Raw genomic sequence first — 20298 nt, forward strand, 5'->3', positions numbered from 1 at the left:
AAATTCAAATGCAGACACATTGGCCATGCTCACCACAACTAATGAGGCCGATACACTGTGGTCTCAGTAGAGTTTCTTCCGACCCCTAGCATTAACAAGCCTGACGAAGAAGAAGTATGCATTATTGACTCGCAACCAACCTGGATGACCTCAATAATTGACTACCTCAAAACCGGAAGTCTCCCAGCAAACCGGAACAAGGATAGAAAGTTGATGTATCAAACCCCAAAATACACTATAGTGGAGGGGAAGTTGTATAGAAGGGGGTACTCTATGCCATTACTTCGATGTGTAACTCCAGCCGAGGCAAAGAAGATTTTGGAAGAAATCCATGAAGGGCTTTGTGGAGATCACACTGGGGGGCATAGTCTATCCAAAAAGGTGATAAGGCAAGGGTATTTCTAGCCCACTATCAAGGCAGAGTCGTTCGAATATGTCAAACGATGTGATAAATGTCAATGATTTGCCTCAATTCCACGAGCTCCACCCATCGAGCTTACCATGATGAGCTCCCCATGGCCATTCGCAATATGGGGAATGGACCTCATAGGCTCATTGCCAACTAGAAAAGGTGGGGTAAGGTACTCTGTGGTCGCTGTTGATTATTTTACAAAATGGAACAAAGCTGAGCCCTTGGCTACTATTACCTCAAAAAAATTCTTAGACTTCGTTGTAAAAAATATCATATGCAGTTATGGGATGCCCAGGAAAATAGTATCAGACAATGGAACCCAGTTCGACAGTGATCTTTTTACCCATTTCTGCAAAAAAAATGGGATAATAAAAACTTTCTCCTCTGTGGCCCATCCCCAGTCAAACGGCCAGGTCGAAGCAGTCAATACAACCTTAAAAAGCTCCATGAAGAAAAGGTTAGAAGAGGCAAAGGGGAAATGGCCTGAGGAGTTGCCTCAAGTCTTGTGGGCTTATAGAACCATAACACGGACTTCAACGGGACATACTCCCTTCCCCCTAGCTTATGGATGCGAGGCCATGTTGCCTATTGAGGTCAAAATCCCTACAATACGGCGCCATGCGTACAATCCGGCCTCGAACCAATCTCAGCTCGAAGAAAATCTAGACCCATTGAAGAAAGATGAGATGAAGCCCATTTGAAAAATGTTGCAAACCAACAACGAGCTACTAGATATTTTAACAAGAGGGTTCAACATAGAAAATCTGGATTGGGAGACCTGGTGCTAAGGTGCATATTTTTAGCTACACGATACCCGTCTGCTGGGGTACTTGGACAAGGGCCTTAGCAAATCGAGTCTATCATTCAACCTGCAGTGTATAAACTGGCTAGGTTAAACAAAGAGTTGGTTTTGCAGGCTTGGAATGGTGAACATCTACGACCTTATTATCAATAGTGTAGGAATGATGTTTCCATTGTCACCAAGCAAGTGCTTGATTTTTTTTTCTTTTTTTTTTTTTTTACTTTTTATCAATAAAGTTCTAAATTTTAATCAAAAGTTGTATTTTCTTTTTAATGTTGTACTTTTTTGCAAATCCTCTTAATTCAATAAGCTACGAGCACACTCATAGGATATTAAGGGGGCATAAGTGGTATACGATCATACCATAGGTTTGAAAAAATATATGACACAAAGAAAAAATGTCTGGATTGTTAACTGACATGAAAATAAATAAGTGTACACGCGAGCTAAAAATGTCTGGATTATTAAACCGACATGAAAAACTATAAGTGTATGGATTATGAACCAAACACACAAGCTAAGTTAGTTTGGAACAAACCAGTAAAACCTAATCGATAGTAAAAAAGTTGGGATTTTAGATAAACCAACTGCGAACTAAGTCGACTCCAGGGCTGGGAAAGTTTTTCAAATAAGTCTCAACCCCGTAACCTCGAGGATGAGAAAAAGTGATTAGAAAAAAAAATATAACCAAACTACTAAAATTACATGCCAATTAAGTACTTTTGAGTACATGGTGAAAGTAAGGTTCGACCTTGACAATAACGAAGTCGAACATGGATACTTTGAATAACTGTGCATGAATGCATTGAAATTTGAGCTTAAATCTAATAGATGTATTTGTTCAAATAAACAAATATAAAAGCAAGTCTTTAATATTAACGTGCTCAAACTATTTCAACCCATAAATGTAAAAGCAAAATATTAAGGCAAAAAGCGGAAAGTAAAATCAAAGGCATTAAGATTTTCGTGCTAGAGAATCGTGTGCATAAAGATTAAAATTACTATTTAATGATGATAAAAATAGCTCCGAATTGAGCTATAAATTTTCTTCACCCCAAGGGGACGTACATATAAATATATATATAATGAGATAGTTACAAAAGTCATAATGGGATGCAGCCCATGGTCTCGCCCTCATGGGTTAGGCGCCTCCCCGACCCCGGTGTTAGATGCCTTTGCCGCCTCCTCAGCTTTGAGTTTGGCCTCCTCTTCCTCAAGTCAAGCTTGCCATTTGGCAAAAAATTTGTCCTTGAGGTTGGCTAAGAAGCTGGTGTCGAGGTCAGGATTGTTCACCCAAATCCAGTACATTGCCATGTTGACAGTGCAGTCCTTCTTGGAATTGAACTCCTCCAGGAGGCGGATTTTCTCACCTTCAATTATCTCGAAGGTCACCTTCTTTTCCTCCTCCAACATGGCATTCGTCTCTCAAAGTTCCTTAATCTCATAATATTTTTCCTTGATCTCAAAATTCTTAGCCTCGACCTCTTTCAAGGTCACCGCTATTGTTGATTTGAGGTCAGACACCTTCTGGGCAGCCTCCAGCTTCAGCTCAAGTTTGAACACCTTTAGAATGGCTGCATCCCTCACTTCCACTTCCTGCTTCGCTACTTTGAGCTCGTCTGCGAGCTTCAGCTGGGCATTTTTGGCCTCTTGAACATGTGCCCTGCTTGTGGCCACTTCGTTGTTCAACTTGAAGTTAAACAAATGAAGCAAATGCATGTACACAAAAATAAATACGAGTTATTAAAAGTACAATATAAGTTAGTATAGCACAAGAAGGTTACTAAAAAATGACTTACCAAAGATAAAAGCTCATCACCCTTGTCGAAGATGGTGTTGGGATCGCGGCAAGAGGTAAGGAACTCCCATTGAGGGGCGCCAAGGCTACGGAAACTTTGGCCCATGCGGGACAAGATGTCCGAGCCCAGATTGACTCTGTGCAACCCTACTGCATTGTAGAGCACGTATTTTGGGATGTGAGTTGAGATCTTCCAGAGACGTTCCCGTGTGGGGGCTTGTTTTTTCTGGGCTGCAGGAGCTTGTTGGGCCAGTCGGGCGACAGGAGGAGATAGGGTGATGGCAGGGACCACTGGCTCAACCTCATTATTCACTCTGACCTCGGAGGTAGGGTCGGCATCCTGATCTGGGTTATGAGCTATCGAGGCTGGAAGGGCCACCTCGGGCCTTTTGGGCATCTTCGAGGGGCAACCTCCCCGTTGGGACGCCAGCTGGTGTTTGCTTGCATTCGGTGCCAAGGGTCGGTTGAGCACGTTGTCGAGATCTGAATCCATTTCACCTGACAAACACAAAGGTCACACTTCAGTGATCGAGCATAGGTTATTAAATAAAGCAAGAGTAAGGATAATACAAACCTAATTGGTACTCTCGACAGAGCTTGAGCTCGGGGACCAGGAAATTCCACTATCTTCTGAAGACGCTGGGGGAGTCCCATCTCTATAGGTGGGAGATAACCTCGAAAGGTCCCTATATACGTTAGTTCCGTATTGAATGGAAACCCCATCCCAGACTTCGTTTAGACTATACATGATTTGGTACTACCCTAACCAACTATCGAACCTATTAACTCTATGATCTACCCATGACCATACAAAGAAATTATCCCTAGGATCCTTAGAGAGTATCAATACATCGAGTTTGTTCTTAAGCAAAGAAGGAAACCACATGGAGGAGTCGAGCACTACTTTACCTCCATCACCCGAGCTCGGTGAGGCTTCGTCATGAGCTTCATTGCCCGAGGCAGGCCAATCATGTCGACGGACTACAGGGGCACGGGACCACGAGATCAAAGATCTCCTCCTAGGGAGAAGTCTATCAGTGGGAAGTGGCACGTGGTCCAACCTTGAATATTTGCGGTACGCCGAGTCATCCGTAGATTGGCCTTCTTCTATGAGGTCGCAGGCTCGGAGCCAGTTTTCGTGGAGAAGGTAGGACAAGGATCTTTGACCATAGGGCAGTTGGAGAAAGGTTACTCTATCCTCCACCATCATTTTTTATGGGGTGGGGCGGTGGTAATTGGCTGCAGGAACAAACAAGTGTGAATATTTTGAGCCTAACTACTCAATGGAAAAGGGACAAGTATGTTGAAATACTTACGGATGCGTTGGAAGGAGTAAAATCTGGAAGGAGTGAGGTCTTCTGTCCAGAAAAATGCGAGCTTGAAATTCAGAGGGTGATTTTGCATGTCCTCGAAGATCTGTTTCTCCTTCGGGTAGCTCAATAGGTAGTAAAAGCCGTCTCCCCCACGAGCACGAGAGGGATTGCTTTTGAGACAAAATAGATATAGTATCTCTTGAGGCAAAGGCCCTTCCCACTTCAGCTCGCGGTATAGTGACCTGGGGGCTGATAAAACCCTGAAGGAGTTGCTTTGGAGCAGGAATGGGGCGAGCCCAACGTAGTCCAAAAAATTCTTGAAGTATGATTTCAGGGGTAGTAGACCCCTGCCCTCATGTGCTCGTGACTCCATGCAGCGAGCTTGATTTTACAATCAGGATTTCCATCTCCCGAGGCAAAGCAGCTCCGTTCGTTCAAAATTGCAGGCCAGCACATCAGGGAGCCTGAGAGCCTAAGGTTGTGGTACGCCAGCAGCTCGGATATTTGATTGGTAGATGTGACTGAGCTCCAATAGTGCTCAGCCTCAAAAAATTCCTCTTTCGAGGTGGGAATTGAAATAGCTTGGGAGGTGGAAGGATGCGTTGAAGGGTCTTCCATCAGAGAGAATGAGAGTGCACCAGGCTCAAAGGCGACGGTGACTTTGAGTTTAGGGTCCAATGGAACAGGCCTGATCTCGAGATCTGGATCAGGATAAACCGCCATTCAGATTATCCTTCTCTTTTTCTCCTTGACCTCGTCTATTTGGCATCGAAAGAGATCTCTAATATCTTCTTGCTCACACCTTTCTCTGTGCTCGCATATCAGTCACTGGTTTCTGCTGAAGGGTAATTCAGGACTGGGAGTTGATGGGAAGTAAGGGATAGCAAGCTCGGGCCCCCACCCATTCTCAGAGTACTGCGACATCTAACAAGAAAGAAAAGGGCGAAGGCCCAGTATATTAGAAATAATAAGGGAAGCATGATATCGATAACTCAAGCTCGAAAGATCGAGATAACGAGATTGCCTCAATCGAGACTGAAGTCTCAAAAGGGAAAGGTTAACTCAAAGGTGATCCCCGAACTATTCTAAAGTTCAGGCTTTGAGCGTGCACCCACACAAGAGGGTGGGGAGGTGGATACAAGGTTCAAGGAATCCTAGATTTTCAAGAATAAAAGCTGACGGTTACCCAAAAAGGTGAAAATTTTTGGATTTGTGCAATAAAAACCCTAAATCAAAAACCCCTATTTCTTGGATTACACGAAACTCTATCTCTAACCAGAAAAACCCCATTTTTGAATTTTTTTTTCACTAAAGAATTTGGGTTTAAAACCGTGATTTTGATTACATTATGATACTTCAGATCACAAGTTTGCTTAGTATCAAGTAAACAGCTTTATAAAACTAAAAAAAAAAAATTGTTGGTAAATATGTTCATAATATAGAGGATACACGTAAAAAAGAAAAATAGGAGAATAAGGATCAGAAACTTACACAAACTTGTTCGTGGATATGATGAGATCATCGACTGAAGTAGCGGAAGCAAGAATGATTTCATGGAGCTGAACGTACGGGAATGGCTTTGCTTCTTTGGTTTAGAGAACATGCAAAGAAAACTCTGGTTTTTATTTTTTATTTCTCTGGTTCGAGTTTTCTGAGAGGTAAAAATGGTGAAGATGGAGGAGAGTGTGAATATATATACCCCTGTGGGGATATCAAGGGTTGAAAAAATCTAGGCCGTTGGTTTGATTTTGAGTCTGATCTGAAGGATAGGGTGTAAATATGATAATGGCGACAAAAAAGGATATACGAAAAGACGTGGTCAGACATAAACGATACTCAAGTGCCCTGAGAATGCAATCCTTGGCTAACACGTGTCCATACTCAAGTACAGTGGGTGGCACAATTTTCGAAAGTAAAAGTTCAAAAGTTTTCTTCTCATAGGATTCGAACCAATAATTTTGAGGGGGAAAAATGTTACACCCAAATTTTGGGAATAGAAATTATGATCTCGAAAGACAGGCTCTTAAAGTGTAAGCTCGAAATAAGCAAGTGTGCAATGTCATCAGCATTTATGTGAATTAGGTTTGACAGTCTCACTCAAGGATTAAAACAACGACGTTAGAATTAGTGAGCTCAGAACTACACACGGTCTCAAAGGTGTTCTGAGGTTACAATCAAGCTCAAAGCTAAAATTGTAAGCGTTCAACACTTGTATAAATTTCCTAGTTTATTCTTGTTGGCAATCTAGTATCAGTCAAGAAGGTTCGATCTTGGGCATTGCGAGCTCAGAGAGGATGATCTCTATAGAGTTACTTGCTAAGGCCGAGGCAAACCAATGTAGTGAGCTCGTGATGATTGATCGATCTTGAAAGTATGTAAGTTATATGTTTGAGGTCGATAATCTAGTGTGAATACAGTTACCATTTGAAAATTCCTATATCTAGGGGATTTGTTGTAATCTGTTAATAAATCCCAATTTTCATGGGATATTATGTAATTAAAAGAATTTATTTGTATTTGTTAAAAATTTGAATGATAACTTCTCGAAATAAGAGGGAAGATATTCTGTAAACAAGTCTATAAATAGACTGGAGAAATTCATTTGTAAGGACACTGAATTTGGGACTGGGAAGACTCTGCTAAATTGCTTTCTAAGAGCTTTAGGAGAATTCCACCATTAAATAATATCGACTCATGGACTAGGCAGATTTTAACTGCTAAACCACGTAAAATATCATGTGTTTATCGTTGTTTTTTATTATTTTGTGCTTAGTGCTCTCCTTTTCTAAGTTGACGAAAAACAGAGTCAACACATAATCCTGCACATTTACAGAGACTCAAGCTCTGATCAATTCCATATTTGACATTCATGCCATGTCATAATCACATGTATCGCATGCATCACATATTGGGTGCAGTTTTCTTACCTTTGGTCCATGCACAAGTTACCAATAAACGACCCCCAAGCACGATCTTATTTCCAAGCCCCTAGCGATAACCTAGTCACAACCATATTATAAAACCCCATCAAAAATGAGTAAATAAATACTTTCGGACCAAGTCCTAGCTTCCGAGATGTAGAATACTACCCAACTGGGTAGTAGGATCGATCCCGAGCCCTTAGAGTTAAGTTCCCACGACTAAAAATCCAAAAAGGCCAAAACTGCCCTTAATGGTCGCCCCCCCCCCCCCCCCCGGAACAGCTTTAAGCTGCAGCCCGCCTCCAAACAAAGGCTGAGCCACTTCTCTACCCGTGCTTAGCGTCGCGTCGCAGCGCGCCTACCTTGCAATGCCCTAACTGCCCATCAGCCAACTTCACCATCTTCGTCAAGCCTAGGTCGCGGCGCCCAGGAATAGGGTCGCGGGCTGACCATGAACCCAGCCATAACCTGCGTATTCTCCCACTTAAAACCTTCCAAAAACCTATCCAAACATATCCAAATCCCAAAATCAAAGTTCCCAAACATTCCAATTATCCAAAACCATTAAAACCCAAGTCTCAAATCATCCAAAAATTCATCAAAACATAAAATCCAATCAAAGCTTAAAAACTTGAAAACTTAAAACTTGGATTACCTCTGATTAAGTCATTTCCCAACTAAATCCTCCGGCTAATAAGATTCTAATCTTCCTTAGAATTTCTATGCCTCAATCATTGCTTGATTCCGAGTCCTAAAAGTCGAGTTTCCTTCGAAAATGCAATCAGTGTCAAAAAGGAAACAGCAGAGAGAGAGAGAGATAACGTTCTGAACGTTCTTTTTATTTCTGATAGGTTACTTCGAGCTTAAGTAACCTCAACCAAATCTTAATGCTCGGGGTCCCAAAATTGCCCCCGGGGTAAAATAGTCAAAACTCCCATAATTCCCTACTGATCTTACTAACTCCTAATTTATCCTCAAATATTTATTCACATTACCCAATGTCCCGGTAATGTGCTAAATACCCAAAATACCCCTTGACTCACTCTGAGTCAAGTATGACCGTTGTGACTTTCCCACTAGCTTGTTCCCTAGGATCATCTCGTGCCGAGTAACCCAAACATACTCACATAATAATGTGGTCCCAAACATATATGCCAAATATACCCAAAACGGACCAAATTATGAAAATTGCCCAATTAAACAGAAATGTGCCCACATGCATATTTAATACACCTAAACATGCATAACAAGTCATATTATAATATAACTCGCATAATAATACACATAAATATCATATAATCACATAATTTCATAATTTTCCATCTTGACCCCATAATCAAGGCCCTAAGCCCTATTAGGATATTTGGGACGTTACAATATCCGAACCCACTTTCGATGTCAGATCGACGAGGTCAAAGAGGGAAAAAGAAAGAAACTTTGATTTTCCATGTATCCTAACCCGGACCCTGAGATCCAGCGAATTCCCTTAGATCCCAAGTGTAGGGTCACCATAGCCTATTCCCCAGGAGAACTCTCATTTACCCTTATGAAGAGCATTTCAAACCAACCAACCACACACACCGCCACCAAAGCCCTGTCCATCCTTATCTCGTAGAGCTCTTTCTTCGAGGCTAAACATTATCAAAGCTCTGTTACTTCCACTAGGCATGTATCAGAACTGCTGTCTTACCACAGGTTAAATATAACTGGCAAGCTAGTGTGTCGATCTGCCAGCTCTGACGAGAGGAGTTGCTTTGCTCCGGGTGAAGATGACCTTGAGAGGAAAGTCAAACTCGCGGGCTGGAGCCGTGAGCATATGCAAGCTGGGGAATTTTTTTCGTTGAGGGACTACTGCTAGAGCTTCACCGACTATGTCGGCATTGTCCTGTTCCAACTCCAGTCCAATTCTTATAGGGTCGTGGCAACTCTAGGGTCGTTCTACCACGAGATGAAGTAGGATAGACCTTTAGTGCATGAGATTCTATACCTCTTTTGCCTCAAGAGTAACCCTTCTCGGGCTCACAACATGGACGGGTTTTATTATCTGTCGAGCTACCCGAAGGAGAGGAGGTTGTTCGAGGACATCCCAAACCATCCTCCCAACTTCAAGACCATATTTTTCTAGACTAATGGCATATGTCCGTCTAGATTTTATTCCTTCCAACGAATCCGTAAGTACTTTGTTATAATTCGTTTTGATCTCCTTTAGTAAAAAAAAAATTTAATACTTCGAGCTTACATTGTTCCTTCCATTCAAATGTTCAGCCAACTATCATTGTCCTTAGCCTACTAAGGACATGAAATACCACAAGGAGGCAATTCGTAAGCTCCCATATGGTGGCGGCCCCTCAATTACCTCCTTCATGAGGATAAACTCCATCTATGCAGTCTCCTTGGCAAGGGTGAGTCCATGGATGACTCGGGAATCCGCAAGTTTGCGAGATGGGAAGATGTCCCAGTCCCAACAGCCAAGCTTCCCTCCAAAAAGAAACCCTCGAACTCGGACACCCGGACCTTTATTCCTAGCCTACTCGAGCCTCTATGCTCGGGAACTAAAGCTCAAGACAAGGCTTCACCGAGCTCATCCGATGGAGGTAAAGTCGTGTTATATTTGTCCAAATTGTCTCCCACTGTTCTTAGACAAGAGCCCAATGTTATAGTTCTTTTTAACGATCCCACAAATAATTTTATGGTCTGGTCAAGGGTAGGTCTTAAGGTGCATAGGTTCGATAGCTGGCTAGGAAAATACTAAACTATGTATAATTTAAATGAAGTTTGGGGTGGGATAGTTGTCCAATATAGGACCAATGATTATAGGGACCTATCAACGATGTCCCCCACTTATAGAGAAGGAACCCCTTAAGAATCATCTGAAGACAGAGGGATTTCCTGGTCCCCGAGCTCAAACTCGACAAAACCTTCCAGTTAGGTTTCTTTCACCTAGAAATTTCAATCATATATTGTAACATATAATCAGCTCTTGGCATTTTTCTTTTCACTTTCTCAGGCAAGATGGACTCGAATCTTGACAACATCATTAACTAGCTTGTTGCATGCAGATGTACAAATGCCATCGGGTGTCCTCGAAGGGCGGTCGACCTTCTAAGCTCACCAAAAGGTCTGAGCTACCCACATTGGTCTCGAAGCAACCTGACCTGGGCCTTGTCACTGATCCTTCACAACTTCCAAAAGATGTGACCCCTCCTCTTGCGAGCCAACCAAAACAAGTTCACGCTGACTTGTCCACAATCTGAGACCGTAAACTCACTGTTTTGACCTGCATCCCTAAGTTTGTGGTAGACAATGCCGCCAGTACTCCTGGAGTTCAGCTCGGTTATGGCGCATTGACTCACGTAGTCGAATGCCTCAACAACCTCGGGGCTCCCCAGTGAGAGTTCTTGAAGACCTGCCAAAGTGCCAATACTCATTTTGACAAGAGTGGAGAGTTACTTTCTTCAGTAAGTTACCCATTAAGAATTGATAGGCTCCATGCTTCCTTGTCAACTATTTATTTATTTATCTCTAACATCAGTTTTTAATTGCAGGCCCTTCTAACCTTCGTTCAACACAATTATATTCTGAACCGTGAGGTTGCAACGAGCAAGGTGCACGCCCAAGATGCAAGAGATTCACAGCTCAGGGCTGAAGATGACCTCAAAAGGCTCGACAGGAGCAGGAGTGACCTAGCAGGAGTTGGAAACGATTCGACGGGTGGTAGAGGCCAGGGAGGCAGAGATCAAGAAGGTCCAAAAGCTGAATGCCAAGCTGGAGGAGGACAAGAAGATGATTTTTGAGTTCATCGAGAGTGCGAAAGCTTGTCTTCTTGAGGAATTTAGGACCAAAATACATCACACCGGTTACATGGCGATGTATCGTATTTGGGCAACCAATCCTAACCTCGACACCAGCTTCATGTCTGTCAAGGAGACTGAGTATGTCAACAGATGGCAAGCTCGATTGGAGGAGGAAGAGGCCAGGCTCGAAGCTCAAGAAGCGGCAGAGGCCATCGAGCAAATCGGGACTGTGGTTGATGGAGCTGCCAATCCTTGAAGGCCAACACATGGGCTGTGACCCATAATTTTGTATTCCTCTGTAATTATCTTTTTTGATGCCCTTGGGGAAAATACAATTATAACTCGAAGTTTGAGTTATTTGACAAGTTTATATTTTAATAGTAGTATTTTATGCTCAAACTTCTTTCTCGAAATCTTTGCATTTTATCGACCTTTATCGTTTTTACTTAATAGCGTGTCATATTTCTAGCTCGGAATATTTCGGGCATACTACAAAGTACTTGCATTTATATTTGTTTATCTATACAAATACTATTGTGCTTAAGCTCGAGCTTCCATGTATTCATACATAGTTCATTCGATTGCACTTTTTCGACATCGTTATTATTAGGGTCAAATGTTACTTTTACCACAGATGTTTATTTGAAAGATACTTATTGGCGTGTAACCTAGTTAGTCTAGTTATTTTTTACTCCACTATAGTAACTTTTCCTCGTCCTCAAGTATGGTCTCGAAGTTGCGATGTTGAAACTCTTTTGCAAAAATTTCAAGCCTTGCCTCGACTCATGACTTTCGTTCGTTTATCTAGAATTCCAACTTTCAATCGTGTCGATTAGAGTTTGCTGGTTTGTTCCAAACTTGTTTAATCCGTGTTTGGTTAATAATCCATACACTACTATTGTTTAATTTGTGCTTGGTTAACAATCCATACACTACTATTGTTTTTGTTTTTATTGATGTTATATTTTTTCGAGCTTATGGTATGATTTTATACCACTTATGCCTCCTTAATATCCTATGATTGTAATCTTAGGTTATTGAATTTAGAGAGCGTGCAAAATATAACAATAAAAACATAAAATTGGAATAAAAATCAATGCTTTATTAATGAAAAGCAAGAATTAAGTACAAGCTTGGTAACAACTGAATAAACATCATTCCTACATTACTGATAATAAGGTCGTAGATGTTCACCATTCCAATCTCATGGGACAAATCCTCCATTTAATCTAGCTAGTTTATAAACACCATGTCAAATAATGGATTCAATTTGGTAAGGTCCCTCCCAATTAGGCCTCAATACGCCTGCAGAGGGGTCTCATCTGGCCAAAAACACGTGCCTGAGCACCAAATCGTCCAATCCAAATTTTCTACCTTGAACCCTCTTGTTGAAGTACCTTGTAGCCCTTTACTGATGTGCGGCATTTTTTAGTTGGGCTTCATCTCACTTTTCTTTGATTAGGTCCAGAGTTTCTTCGAGCTGAGATTGGTTTGAAGTCTGGTCGTATGCCTCGCGTCTGATTGTGGGGCTTTTAATTTCAATGGGCAGCATAGCTTCGCAACCAGAAGCTAGGGAGAAAGGGGTATGGCATGTTGAGGTTTGAATTGTTGTCCTGTAAGCCCATAAGACTTGTGGTAATTCTTCTGGCCATTTTCCTTTAGCCTCTTTGAGGCTTTTCTTAATGGAGCTCTTCAAAGTCTTGTTCACAGCTTTGACCTAGCCATTTTCTTGTGGATGGGCTATTGAGGAAAAAACTCTTGATTATCCTATTCTTTTCACAGTGTAAATAGTTTGCTATCGAACTGGGTTCCGTTGTCTAATACTATTTTCCTTGGTACCCCATATCTGCAAATTATACTTTTTACCACGAAGTCCAAGTCTTTCTTCGAGGTGATTGTGGCAAGAGGTTCAGCCTCACTCCACTTAGTGAAGTAACCAACAACGACTACGACATAATTTACTCCCCCTTTCCCTGTTGGTAGGGATCCTATGAGATCGATTCCCCATACTGCGAATGTCCACGGGGAGCTTATCATGGTAAGCTTGGTTGGTGGTACTCACGGGCTTGAAGTGAATATGTAATGCCCCAAAATCCCTAATGCAGTTTAATGGCTGGATTAGTAGGCTGGGAGGGCCATAACTGTTTAATTATGCCATTAGCTGATAATATGCATGTATATGTGAATTATATTATAATATGATGTTAAATGCATGCATGTGGGTCCAAATTTCATTACAGGGGTGTTTTGGTAATTTGGCCCGTTGAGGGCATAATTGTATATTTGTAACGACCCAAATTCACTAATAAGGCTTAAGGGCCTTGATTAGTGTGCCTGGAGGGCATAATGGGAATTATGTGTGGTTTTAACGATTTAGATGCATGATTATGATTTAAAACATGTTATATGATTACTTGAGTATTTGAGATGCATGACTATGTGTGTTAGTATGCATGTAGGCCCTGATTAGGTTAGAAGGGCATAATCGTAATTTTGGCCATTATGGGCATAACTGCTTTGATATATGTGATAATTGTCGAGACCACATTATTATGTGGATATATCTGTGATCTGCAACTCGAGACGATCCTAGTGAGCAAAGTAGCGGAAAAGTCATAGTGGGGATTTATACCCGGCTCGGGGTGAGCTCAGGGGTATAAATGGGAATTTAGCGGATATACTGGAGTCTATTTTGACATTGAGGAATATTATTGGTGATTAATTAGGTATCGGGAACTAAGCGGGAAATAATAAAGACACTCGAGGAATTAGCGGGAATTGGGTGAAATGACTAAAATGCCCTTAAGTGGACTAAAGGGTTAGAATTAATAGGGAGGGCATAATGGTCATTTGCTTTACAGAAGTTAAATTATACTAAGGCTTTATGTTAGTGGAATTTGTATAATATCAAAGAAGTCTGAAAAAGAAGGAAAAGGAAGGGGAAAGAAAAAGGGAAAAACAGAGAGAGTTTCTCTAAGTCGGTTTAGGCTTTCTTCACCAATTTCTTGAGGATTCGTGGAGTAAAACTCAGGGGGAAGCTAGCCCAATTAAGCCACAAGGTTACTGAGCTAAGGTTGAGGATTTGATAAGGGTTTAGCAAGATTAGACCATCACTTGAGGTAAGATTCTATAATCTCTTCAATTGCTGGTTTAGTTTATGAACTATGGTGTATAAGTAGAATTTGATGGGGACCTTGGGAAATTCAGGGCAAAGGTTAAGGAGGAGCAAGCAAAAGGAGTCTAGAGGCAGCTTGTAGTCGAAATTCTATCAAAGGTATAAGGTCTAAACTCTAAACTTTGATGTTCAGCTAGTTTTTACTGAGTTTTAGAGCTTAGGAGTGGCTATGGTGAAATCTGAGTTTGTGGATGCATGTGCTTGGGTTTTAGGTGTTTGGGGTTCTTGGGATGAGTGGAGTGTGGTCATGAGGTTTTTTTTAAGTTTGGGTAAGAATTGGAAGAGGTTTGGTTGAGGTTGGTTCGAGAAAATCGCAGAAGAGAAATTTTGGTGCTAGGCTGTCTGTGACTAGCGCTACAGCGCTAGCCTTTGGGCACTGTAGCGCTAGGCCATGTTGCTGAAGGGTTTTTGGCTTCTATTTGTAGCGCTGTAGCGCCCTCCCAAGAGCGCTGTAGCGCTACCCTACCTTCTGAAGGGGATTTTAGGGTTGTTTGCAAGGGTTTTTGACCTAAGGTTTGGGGTTTGGTTCCACCACCTTGTTTGGTGGAACAAGGACTTCCCGGGGGCTCGGGATTGGCCCCGGGACTAGGTTTTGAACTTGAGGGTTGATGATGACTTTGGCCATGATTGTGTTTAGGTGAGCGCTAGGGCTCGAGGGGGATCGTGCTCAAGGTGTCGAGGGATCAAAGCTATTGAATTGAAAGGTAAGAAAATTGCACCCGGTTATATGATTGTGATGGGACTAAGTGCTCCCGAGAGTTGCATCGTGTCAATGTTGGTATTACGCAATGGGACATGTAAAAGCGGCCTAAGAGTGTCGTACATGATATTAGCGCACAGGGCGCGAATTGGCCACTGGTAGCCAAGAACAACGGGATAACGAAGTGAGCAGCCTGAGGGCGCTAGCCCTAGTTATCATTTGTGAATTGTACATGTTATGAGTGATATGCCTAGTACGTGGAATACTTGATTATACTGATTAGTTACATAGCTGAGATTGTGCAATGCAATATGAGATATTGATTTGTCCGCTAATTGTTTATGCTCTGTTGTTGTTGTGTTTTCTTGTTGGGCCTTGGCTCACGGGTGCTACGTGGTGCAGGTAAAGGCAAGGGCAAGTTGGACCAAGCCTGAGGTGGAGAGCTCCGAGGTGACGTGTACATAGCCAGCCACTCGACCACCATGGTCGAGGAGTGGACTAGGACAAGGATTACCTAACTGCTTATTTTGCCTTAGTATGGCTGGTTGTTGCATCTGAGTCTTATAACTTTTGTAAACGATTTTTAAACCTGAATTTTTGGGATCCCGTGTAAACACATAACGTTCCTTAATGAAAATGTGGCTTTTGAGACCAAAACACTTTTAACCCTAGTTCCTTTGTAGCTTTTGTAACACGATTTAAATTAAATGACTTGATTAGCAAGTCTGGCACTTTATAAACACACAGTGTAACGGTCTTGGCTATTCAGGGCGTTACAATATTTGTATGCCTATCGGTGACCTATTGTTGAGACCACATTATAATGTGGGTTTGTTCGAGCTATTCGGCATGAGACGATCTTGGAATATTAATTAGCGGTCTACTCATAACAGGTTTAAGTTCGGGGCTCGGGATGAGTCTCGGGGTGATTTTAATGATTAGAGTGTTGCCGAGAAATAAAGGGTAACAGGATGTGAATTGTTGGTGTTTGAGAATATTGAGAATAGCGGGAATTGGAGGGCGTTAATTATGATTAACGAGGTAAGTGAGAAATACCAATTTTTCCCTTGGGAGCCTATAGAAACCCTTAATTGACCTAGGGGTATTTTGGTATTTTCACCCCTAGGATAGATATAAGCCATTGAAGGTTGTAGAAAGGTAGTGAAAACAAAGCATCTTCTGAAGCTTCTCCCGTACCTATTCTCCTTCTATTTTCTTTGTGATTTTTGAGCCATTCTTGAGGATTCAAGCTTGGGAAGTAAGTCTTGGGAGTTTGGGAGTGTGTTCCCCCATTGAAGAGCATCATAGTCTGAGCTTGAGGTAAGTTTCTAGCCATTAAAATCCCTGGTTTGCACTATTTTAGTTCTGGTTTTCAGTTGAGATTTCTAGGTTAGATGATTGGTTTTGTTGGGAGTTTTGGCTAGGGTTCTTGTGGTTGTGATGCTTGGGGTATGTGAGGATGGTTTTTGGGTTCATTTGGCATCAAAAATGAGGTTTGGAAGCATGGGAATCGAGTTGGAATTGAAGGAGTCGAAGAAGGAGGTGTCAGGGGAGATTCAGTCTGAGGGTAGTGCTACAGCGCCCATCAGAGGGCGCTATAGCGCTACACAGGATGTTGCTGGGTGGTTTGGGGGTTCTGAGTATAGCGGTGGGGCGCTAGGGAGCAGTGTTGTAGCGCTACTATGTTCCTCCAGAATCCCGTTTTGAGTGTTTTTAAGGGTTTTTGGCTCGGAATTTCAATCCTTAAGGCCTGGGATCGAATCTACTTACCGTGTGGGCATGTTTCGAGGTCCCGAGAGTGGGGTTTAGGTTAAGACCCTTTTATTGTTGAATTTCATTAATGGAGGTTATAATTGGTTATGATTAGGTAACCGCTAAGGAATCAAAAGGTCGATCGTTCTCAGGAGTCATTCTTATTATATTTCTCGCTCAAACCAGAGGTAAGAGAACTGCACCCTGTGTATGTGACATGCATGATTGTTGTTGAAGCATGTTGGTTGATAAATGTGGACATTGATTGCATATTAAATGCTAGCGAATATTGTTTACTTGTGTATGGCACTGATTAGTCAGGGACGGCACTGGTCGCATATTACTGACCTGAGAGTCAGAAACGGCATAAGCGTCCTGAACGCAGGACCGATTAAAGATTAGATCTAATCGATATCAGCATTGAATGACTCTAAGGCATTAATGCTGGACCAACCCTAAGGTCGATAAAACTTATAAGTGCTTGACTAGTCTAGGACTAGTTACTCAGAGTCAGGGCCGAAGGCCTAGGTGACTGCTTGTCACATGGCTAGGGAACAGTGTTCCATGGTTATGACTCTATGGTCATGAGGTAGGTTATATTGGTGACTAGTCATCATGAACCTAACCTGTTTAAGCTAGTGAAAGGATCACTTATCTCTAAAGCCCCGGTGACCCTATCGTCACATGGCTATTGGGAATGGAACCCACCTTAGTGACTTTTCCACTGTCACTTACCTGTTTTGGGTTGAAAGTCCTGAATGATTATTATGATCATTGTTGATATTATATCATGCTATATTGTGTTTTCTTGCGGGGCCTTGGCTCATGGGTGCTATGTGGTTCAAGTAAAGGGAAAGAAAAGTTCACCCAGCCTTGAGTGGAGAGCTTAGGTGGTGATGTGTACATATGCATCTGCTTGACCACCACGGCCAAGGAGTTCTCAGAGGAACTAGGGGGTTTACCCTATTTTTGTCGCTTAGGTCGGCAGGGTTGTAAATTTGAAACAGTAATGACCATTTTGGGTTGTAAATAACTAGTAAATGTTTTTTTGGCCTATGTATAGTTTTATGTATTAAATAAGATATATTCTTTCCTTTTTATTGGTTTTTCACCTTAGCCCGTTAATAACACTTAGAAGTACATTTTTAACCAAAGGACTCGGGTAGCGAGTCAAATTTCCAGTTCACAGTTCACCGTAATCGTTCTGGGGTAACCAGGGCGTTACAACTTGGTATCAGAGCGTGCCAAGGTTAGGGTTCCTGTAGACTGGCTGGGCATGTACACACATCACTGAAGTCAAGCTCGACTCATGGTTTGGTAACTATTTATGTAGTTATATGTATAACTGCTTAAATATAGTATATATGCTTTACCTGTATGCATGAGATACCATGTTAAACCTGTGCCCTGAAATATTATATTCTCAGCAAATGTGTGCTAAATAGTACTGAGATTTCTGGAACATACTTATTAGTATTGTTGATTGTGAATTATTATGTGATACATGATGAGTGCTAAATGCTATAAACATGTATCTGCTTGTATAATTGTATGACTGTGGAATATGATAATTGTCTGCTTGTTCTTAGACCGTAAGGCGGCAATAGGTTTAGTTATTACTACCTGGCTAGCTATATTGACCATTGTTTCAGCAAGGTATAACAGATAAGAATGAATCCAGGGCAGACAGATATGTCAGCTGGCCAAAGTGATCAAGGCCAGAATAATAATAGTCAGGGTCAGGAAAATGACCAGTCACAGATTCCACAGCCAGCTCTTGTAAACTGGCAGCAGATAATTAGTGATCTGCAGGCAACAATGTTGAGACAGGGAGAAGAGCTTCGTCTTCTGAAATAGCAGCAAGCCCCTGCAGTGGCCAGTGAATCAGAGGCACCTCCTATGTCGGTCAACCATTGATTGCAGAAGGAAGATGGTCACCTTTGAGCTTGAAGGTGAAGATCCTTTTGTGTTTGTTGGTACTGTGCATGGACCTCGCATACCTATGATTTCTATATTGAGGGCTAGGGATTTATTGCAAGGAGGTTGTATTGGATTCTTAGCCAGTGTGGTTGATACCACTCAGGTCGTGCCAGTGAGACCTGAAGATACCAGACTTGTTTGTGAATTTCTGGATGTGTTTTCAGAAGATTTTCCAGGGTTTCCACCGCACAGAGAAATTGAGTTCATGATAGAACTAGCACCAGGGATGGAACCAGTGTCTAGAGCACCTTACAGAATGGCCCCAGCTGAGTTGAAAGAATTAAAAGTACAGTTGCAAGAGCTGTTGGATTTGGGTTTTATCAGACCTAGCTTCTCACCTTGGGGTGCGCCAGTTCTGTTTGTAAAGAAGAAGGATGGTTCTCGAAGGAAGTGTATTGATTACAGGGAACTAAATAAGTTGACAATTAAGAATAAGTATCCTTTGCCAAGGATAGATGATACGTTCGATCAGTTGCAAGGTAAAAAGGTATTCTCAAATATTGACCTTCGTTCTGGTTATCATTAGTTGAGGGTCAAGGAGGGAGACATACCAAAGACTACTTTTCATACCAGGTATGGGCATTATGAGTTCTTAGTCATGTCTTTTGGATTGACCAATGCCCCTACTGCTTTTATGGATCTGATGAACAGAGTGTTCAAGGATTATATGGACTAGTCTGTGATCGTTTTCATTGATGATATTCTGGTATATTCTCAGTCTGAGTCAGAGCATGAACAACATCTGAGGTTGGTTCTACAGAGACTGAGGGAACATAGACTGTTTGCAAAGTTCAAGAAATGTGAGTTCTGGTTATCTCAGGTATCCTTTCTTGGGCACATTGTTAGTAAGGAGGGGATTAAGGTAGATCCAACAAAGATTGAAGCAGTCAGAGATTGGCCAAGGCCAAAGAATGCTTCTGAGGTTAGAAGTTTCCTTGGATTGGCAGGTTATTATAGGCGTTTCGTGGATGGGTTCTCAAAGATTGCTACTGCATTAACGGAGCTGACACGCAAGATTCAGAAGTTTGTGTGGTTAGATAAGTATGAGAACAGCTTCCAAGAACTGAAGCAGAGACTGATTACAACTCCGATTCTGAGTCTTCCAATAGATCAGGAGAAGTTTGTGATTTATTGCGATGCTTCTCATTAGGGTTTGGGCTGTGTTCTGATGCAGTCAGAGAAGTTAATTGCTTATGCTTCTCGTCAGTTGAAGGAGTATGAAAAGAGTATCCCACTCATGATTTAGGGTTGGCGGCTGTGGTGTTATCTTTAAATATATGGAGGCATTATCTTTATGGAGAGAAGTGTGAGATCTATACAGACCACAAGAGCCTGAAATACTTCTTCACCCAGAAAGATTTGAATATGAGACAAAGGCGTTGGCTGGAGTTAGTAAAAGATTATGACTGTGAGATTTTTTATCATCCAGGAAAGGCCAACATGGTACCTGATGCTTTAAGCCGAAAGGGTCCGGGACAGATTTATAGTATGAGGTTGATAGCCAGGGAGTTAGCAGATGATATGACCAGAGCTGGTATAGAGTTGCTGGTGGGCCAGTTGGCTAATATTACGCTACAGTCTACACTGCTGGAGAGAATCAAGGAGGGTTAGTTGAGTGATCCACAGCTGATCAAGATCAGAGAGTATGTTC

The sequence above is a fragment of the Humulus lupulus genome, chromosome 4, assembly GCF_963169125.1.
Source record: "Humulus lupulus chromosome 4, drHumLupu1.1, whole genome shotgun sequence".
NCBI lineage: Eukaryota > Viridiplantae > Streptophyta > Magnoliopsida > Rosales > Cannabaceae > Humulus > Humulus lupulus.